Genomic DNA, 7,934 nt, shown 5'->3' with positions numbered 1-7,934 from the left:
GCCTGAAACGTTGACGTACCTCTTCCTAGAGATGCTGCCTGGCCTGCTGCATTCACCAGCAACTTGGATGTGTGTTGCTTGAATTTCCAGCATCTGCAAAATTCCTCGTGTTTGCCTTATCTCATGTTCTCATTATTTATTGCTATTTATTTATATTTTCATTTGTACAGTTTGTTGTCGTCTGCACGCTGGCTGATCTTTCATCGATCCTGTTATAGTTACTATTCTGTAGATTTGCTGACTATGTTCACAGGAAAATGAATCTCAGGGTTGTATGTGATGACGTATGTGTACTTTGATAATAAAATTTACCTGGAACTTTTCTGTACCTCGTACTGTGAGAAGATGGCCTGGCCCAGAGGGTGGAGACATTTGATGATGGATGTTCGCTTCTTGAGACAGCTCTTCCTGTAGGTACAACAGACGGTGGGGAGGGGTGTGCCTGAGATATTTTGGGTTCTGCAGCTTCTTCTGTTCCTGCACATTCAACTTGCCATGCAAGACTGTGATGCAACCAGTTAGGGTACTTTCAGATTAATTCAGGTAATATTATCTGGTTCCACATTTTGTACAGTAGAAGGAGGATCTGGCAATACAGGTCCATAATTCCTTGAAAGTGGCGTCACAAGTAGATAGGGCCAGAAAGAGAGCTTTTTGCACATTGGCCTTCGTACATCAAAGTACTGAATGCAGGAGTTGGGATGCTATGTTGAAGATGTTGTTGAGTCCTAATTTGGAGTATTGTGTGTCGTTTTGTCACCTACCTACAGGAAAGATGAAAGAGTTCAGAAAACAATTACAAGAATGTTGCCAGATTTGAGGATCTCAGTCACAGGGAAATTTTGAATAGGTTAGAACTGTATTCCCTAGAGCATGAGAGAATGAGAAGAGATTTGATAGAGGTATACAAAATTATGAGGGGTATAGTTAGGGTATATGCAAGCAGACTTTTTCCACTGAGGTTGGGTGAGGCTAGAACTAGAGGTCATGGGTTAAGGGTGAAAGACGAAACGTTTACCGGGAATCTGAAGAGGAACTTCTTCACTCAAAAGGTGGCTGAGAATGTTTAACGGGCTGCAGTACTCTTATCACTCTATGGCGCCAGGCCCTGTCTGTTCCAAGGGACCTGCCCAGAGACTCAAACTATAGAAACCATAGAAACTACAGCACAGAAACAGGCCTTTTGGCCCTTCTTGGCTGTGCCAAACCATTTTCTGCCTAGTCCCACTGACCTGCACACGGACCATATCCCTCCATACACCTCCCATCCATGTATCTGTCCAATTCATTCTTAAATGTTAAAAAAGAACCTGCATTTACCACCTCATCTGGCAGCTCATTCCATACTCCCACCACTCTCTATGTGAAGAAGCCCCCCCTAATGGTCCCTTTAAACTTTTCCCCCCTCACCCTTAACCCATGTCCTCTGGTTTTTTTCTCCCCTTGCCTCAGTGGAAAAAGCCTGCTTGCATTCACTCTATCTATACCCATCATAATTTTATATACCTCTATCAAATCTCCCCTCATTCTTCTACGCTCCAGGGAATAAAGTCCTAACCTATTCAACCTTTCTCTGTAACTGAGTTTCTCAAGTCCCAGCAACATCCTTGTAAACCTTCTCTGCACTCTTTCAACCTTATTTATATCCTTCCTGTAATTTGGTGACCAAAACTGAACACAATACTCCAGATTCAGCCTGAAGATGATTTGGAAATAAGCAACTTGGAGATCCCTGGGGAAGCCTGAGATGGATTTTGCAGCAATTATGGAATCATACTTTTGTACAGCACAGAAGGCAGCCCAACAAGTCCGAGAGACTTTATCCCATTAGGACAATACCCGTCCAACATAGGAAATGTACCCGATTGCACCATCGCCTCTGGCAGCACATTCCAGATAGCAAAGGTTTCAAAGGTACATTTAATGTCAGAGAAATGTATACAATATACATCCTGAAATGCTTTTTCTTCACAACCATCCACAAAAAAAAGCAATACTCCAAAGAATGAATGACAGTTAAATGTTAGAACCCCAAAGTCTCCCCCAGCTCCCCTCCCTCCTGCGCATAAGCAACAGCAAGCAACGACCCCCCCCCCAGCAAAAAGAGCATCGGCACCCACCTGCATGCACTCAGGAGTGCAGCAAAGCAATGGCAAAGACACAGACTTGCAGTACTCCAAAGACTACTCATTCACCCAGTATTCGACAAACCATAGGCTCTCTCTCTCCCTAATAAGGGAGAAAAAGCTGTCTCCCTTTCACAGCGAGAGGGGAGACATAACAAATAGCTCGCTAGTTTACAATGTTAAAAATCTGTTGTGTCGTTTTTTTCCAAGCTCTGTGCCCAAAGATCTCAGGTCTCTGCCTTAGATCTTCTGACTCCCATGACACACCGATCTCCTGCCCGAACACTGACCTCCGATCCCCCCGTCACGAAATCTCGGACCTCTGAAGGTGAGCGAAGCCCTTAGGCTGCGTCCTTGGCGTGCTGAATAACAGCCAGTTGTGAAACCCTGAGAGAAGAACCAGCAAAGAACCGTAGTCAGCATGTAACTCCAGGTCAGAGTCTTCAAAAGAACCCTGAAAGGGAAAAATAGAGATATTAAAGATAGAAGTAGAGCTGTTTCTGAAGATGCAGCAAAGGAGTCCCTGTTTGGTGCCATTGAAAATACACATTGCCAACTTGATAAGATATTTTATTACACCGTCTCAGAAATCCCATCATGATAGTAACCCCCTGTTTGCTGGAGAAATTGTGGAAATCGAAATGCAAACCATTATCATATTTTCTGGGAATGCTCCATTATCAAAGACTATTGGAGTAGGACACATAATGCCCTACAAGACATCTTTAAATGTGAAATACCCTTAGAGAGTAAGACCATATATTTTGGGTATACACCTCAAGAATGGTTAAAAAGAGATAAATATTTAATGAATGTACTGCTGGTGGCTGGTAAAAAGACCCTTACCAGGAAATGGTTATCACAGGAGAGCCCAACTTGTAAATGTATGGATGGAAATTACAATGGACATTTACATTAATGGAGAAGATAACAGTATCTGTTAATCATAAGTTGCAACAATTTTATTCATACTGGAAAAAAATGGTTTAACTACATAACACCTCATAGGCCTGATTTTATTCTCACAAGTCAATGAATATCTTGTAAAAAAAAATCACTCCCTACTCTGTACATAGTTTTCTTCTTTCAATTGTTCTTTCTTTCCTCTCCTTTCTATAAGTGTATACCTCAGATCAATATTATGTGGGGATTTGTGACAAATATGATTATATGATATATATGTACAGTATCTGAAATACATCTTATGGAAATGTTTGTTTGATGATGAAATTCAATAAAAAATAAATTACCAAAAAAAAGAAAATACAGACTCCCATGGATCCCTGTTAAAACTCTCCTCAACAGACAAGTGTGGGGGGGGGCTGTGCTTTTTGAGATCAAGTGTAAATGGGCGGTACACAGTTAATGGCAGGACCCTTAACACCATCAATGTACCGAGGGATCTTGGGGCCCACGTCCAAAGCTCCCTGAAAATGTGCACACACAAGTGGACAGGGAGGTCAGGAAGGTGCATGGCATGCCCTCATCATGAGTGGGGTGTTGAGTAGAAGGGTCAGGAAATCATGTATGAAACTTTGGTTAGACCGCACTGTGTACAGTTCTGCTTGCCCCATTACAGGAAGGATGCGGAGGATTTGGAGAGGGCGCAGAAGAGGTTCACCAGGATGCTGCCTGGATTAGAGAGCATGAGATGCAAGGAGAGGTTGGACAAAGTTGGGTTGTTTCCTCTGGAGTGTTGGAAGCTGCTGGGGAGACCTGATAGAAGCTTGAAAGACTATGAGAGGCATGGATGGGGTAGAGAGTTGGAATCTTTCTCCCCAGGTTCAAAATGTCTGATAATAGAGGACATTTAAGGTAGAAAGGGAACATTTAAGGGAGATGTACAGGGCAATTTCTCTTACACAGAGAGTGGATGGTTCCTGGAGTATGTTGCCAGGGCTGGTTGTGGAGGCAGATCCGATCGTGATGTTTAAGAGGCTGATGAGTGTACAGGGAATGCAGGGAGATGGGCCATGTGCAGGCAGGAGAGATTTAGTTTAATTTGGTTTTGTACTAAAATGGGATTACTATTATTAGCTGTATCATTCTACGCTCTGCATTATACCTGTGCCCTCTTTTTCTGCCACCACCTACATTGCGACAAAGACTTTATCTACCCCTGTCTATATGGCTCATAATTTTATACACCTCTCTCAGTTCACCCAAGGGTTAATGAACGAGGAGTGTTTGATGGCTCTGGGCCTGTACGCACTGGAGTTCAGAAGAATGAGGGAGGATCTCATTGAAACCTATCGAACATTGAAAGGCAAACACGAGGAAATCTGCAGATGCTGGAATTTCAAGCAACACACACAAAAGTTGCTGGTGAACACAGCAGGCCAGGCAGCATCTCTAGGAAGAGGTACAATTGACGTTTTGGCCCAAAACATCGACTGAACATCAAGAGAGTGGAGGTGGAGAGGATGTTTCCTATGGTGGGGGAGTCTGGTCAAGAATACAAGGATGTCCTTAACAGGGGTCCTGAACCTGGGTTCCACAGACCCCTTGCTTAATGGTGTTGGTCCATGGCATAAAACCCTTGATTTTAGAACAGAAATGAGGAGGAATTTGTTTAGCCAGAGAATTGTAAATCTGTGGAATTTGCTTCCTCAGGTGGCTGTGGAGGCCAAGTCTTTGAGTATATTTAAGGCAAACAAGAGAAAACGCTGGAAATCCAAGCAACACACACAAAGTTCTGGAGGAACTCAGTAGGTCAGGCAGCACCTAGGGAAAAGAGTACAGTCGACGTCTTGCGCTGAGAACCTTCATCAGGATTGGAGACAAGAAGATGAGGAGTGGATTTAAAAGGTGGGGGGAGGGGAGGGAGGAACATGAGGTGAGAGGTGAAACCAGGAGGGAAGGGTGAAGTAGAGAGCTGGGAAGTTGATTGGTGAAAGAGATACGGGGTGCAGAAGGGGGAATCTGATAGGAGAGAACAGAAGGCCATGGGAGAAAGAAAAGGGGGAGGAGCACCAGAGGGAGGAGATGGGCAGGCAAGGAGATAAGGTGAGAGACAGAAATGGGGATGGGGAACGGTGAAGGGGGGTGCAGCCATTACTGGAAGTTCGAGAAATTTAAGGCAGAGGTTGATAGGGTCTTGATTAGTCATGGCATGAAATGATACGGGGAGAAGGCAGGAAAATGCGGTTGAGAGGGAAAATAAATCAGTCATGATGGAATGACAGAGCAAACTTGATGGGCTGCTTGGACTAATTCTATTCCTGAGTCTGATGGTCTACAACACTCCAGAGAGAAGCCTCCCTATAACTGAAGTCCTCTAATCCAGGCAACATCCTGGTGCAGTTGCTAAACAACCAGCCAGTTACTAAACAACAAATAACTGTGGGGTCAGGAGAGTTACAAAAGGAACATCCTGTGTTGATGATTGATTAAAGCTGGTTTCCTCTCGACCGCCTGGCCGTAAACTCCACAGGAAGCATTATTATAGTTCTTTATCATTCCTCCACAGATCTCCCGCTACCTTCCCCCCACACAGCGACCCCCATAATGATTATCTATTGTCTCAGAAGCAAAAGGTCGCAGGTTCAAGCTCCGTAGCGGAGACCAAACGCTCAGCTAGGCCAACACACGCAGAGGCTGCTGAGGGAGATATTCACTGTGGGAGGGGATGTGAGGGAGCTCTACACTGTGGGAGGGGTGGTGAGGGAGATACTCACTGTGGGAGGGGATGTGAGGGAGCTCTACACTGTGGGAGGGGTGGTGAGGACGCTCTACACTGTGGGAGGGGTGGTGAGGGAGCTCCACACCGTAGAAAATGTGGTGAGGGAGCTCCATGCTGTGAGACGGGTGGCAAGGAGGTGCTGTGAGATGGGGGTGAGGAGGGAGTGCCATACTATGGGATGGGGGTGAGGAGGGGTGCTGTGGAGGGAGCGCTATGCTGTGGGAGGGCCACGCTGTTAGGTATCTGATATGTCATCCAAAAACTTCGACCTGGAGGTCGAGGACTGTAAAGGTGACTGCTAACAAAAATAAACACCTCGGAAATGGTGGTATGAGGTAGGACCCGGCCTCTAAGTAGACCCCAACCCCGTGGTTTGAACCAACTTCCACGTGAAAGGCTAGAGTTATATATAACTCTTCAATGAGGCTTCTTCTGACCCTCTGACCTCACCAAGCTGTCAATATGACCAGCTCACCAAGGTCCCAGAGCACTTATCGACAGCTCACGCTGAGGGAACTTCTCCCAACAACACACAGGAACGTGTCCAGGCTTCAGACCCTAACGTAACAGGAAATCTGGGAGAATTTAGAGCCGATTACTTATGGAGAAACATGGCAGTTATTCCTAAGCTTGGTCAGAGAGGGAGGAGATAAGGAACCATCGTAAAGGAGCGGGAGAGGAATTTCTGGGACAATTCTACACCAAACCCCACATTCCATCAACCCCCACCCCACCACCATTGCCAGTAAAATTCTACCCCCCACCCACATATTTCAGCCGGATTGTGAAGCTTTCTGAGGCATGGATGTGGATTTCTCCAACTTCCTGTAACCTCTCACTCTGCCGTGACCCCCTCCATACACGTTTAGTTTTCCTTCATTCTCATGGCTCACTCATCCCTTCTAGCCACCCCTCCCCAACCCTCATGACTTCCGTCTCAAGAGATTCTGCAAATGCTGGCAGTCCACAGCAACACACGCAAAATGCTGGAAGAACTCAGCAGGTCAGGCAGCGTCTACCGAGGAAAAGCTAATGAATGGCATGGTAGCACAGTGGTTAACGCTGCACTTTACCATACCAGCGACCTGGGTTCAATCCACTGCTGTCTGTAAGGAGTTTGTTCATTCTCCCCGTGACCGCGTGGGTTTCCTCCGGGTGCTCTGGTTTCCTCCTACAGTCCAAAGGTTACCGGTTAGGGTTACTGAAGAGGTGGTCATGTTATGTTGGTTTAGGAAGGTTATCGGTTAGGGTTACTGAAGGGGTGGTCATGCTATGTTGGTTTAGGGAGGTTACCAGTTAGGGTTACTGAAGAGGTGGTCATGCTATGTTGGTTTAGGGTGGTTACCGGTTAGGGTTACTGAAGGATGGTCATGTTATGCTGGTGCTGGAAGGTTACTGGTTAGGGTTACTGAAGAGATGGTCATGGTTTTGGAAGTGTAGCGATACTTTGGCTGCTTCCAGCATTTCCTCAGACTGCGCTGGTCGTTGAAACAAGCGGCACACTTCAATACATGTTTCGATGTGCATGTGACAAATAAAGCAAATAAAGTCTATTTATCTAACATTTATCTCCTACAGGTGCTAGTGACAGGGTGGAGATGTAAACCTACTAAAGGAGGTTTAAGACGTTCCTTCCCTCCGCCAGCCTGCAGGTTACCCTTGGGCAAGGTGTGGCACCTGCTTAGCCTGCCCGCAACCCACCGATCAGGGTCATATGAAGCCGTGGGAGCGGGTGGTGGATGGTGGTACGAGCAGCCAGTGCAGATCACAATCTTGGTTATGTGACCACTGACACCAGGCAGACAATCTCTGAAGAGTATTGATAATGGCCGGGGTCACCCGTCTTGTAAGGACACTGCCCAGAAGAAGGCGATGACAAACCAGTTCTGCAGAAAAATTTGCCAAGAACAATCATGGTCATGGATACCCACATCATACGACAGGGCACATTATGAATAAACAAACGATAAATGCTGCCTGACCTGCTGAGGTCCTCCGATATTTTGTGTCTCTGGTTCCCCACCTCTTTCCCCTTCTCCAATGGCCCGCTGTCCTCTCCTATCTGATTCTTTCTTCTTCTGCCCTTTATCTCTCTCTCCCCACCCCCTCCCAGCTTCTCACATCAT

Source organism: Mobula birostris, chromosome 5, assembly GCF_030028105.1.
Source record: "Mobula birostris isolate sMobBir1 chromosome 5, sMobBir1.hap1, whole genome shotgun sequence".
In the NCBI taxonomy this organism is placed as follows: Eukaryota; Metazoa; Chordata; class Chondrichthyes; order Myliobatiformes; family Myliobatidae; genus Mobula; species Mobula birostris.
The sequence above is the reverse complement of the archived record's forward strand: the minus strand, read 5'-3'. Positions refer to the sequence as shown.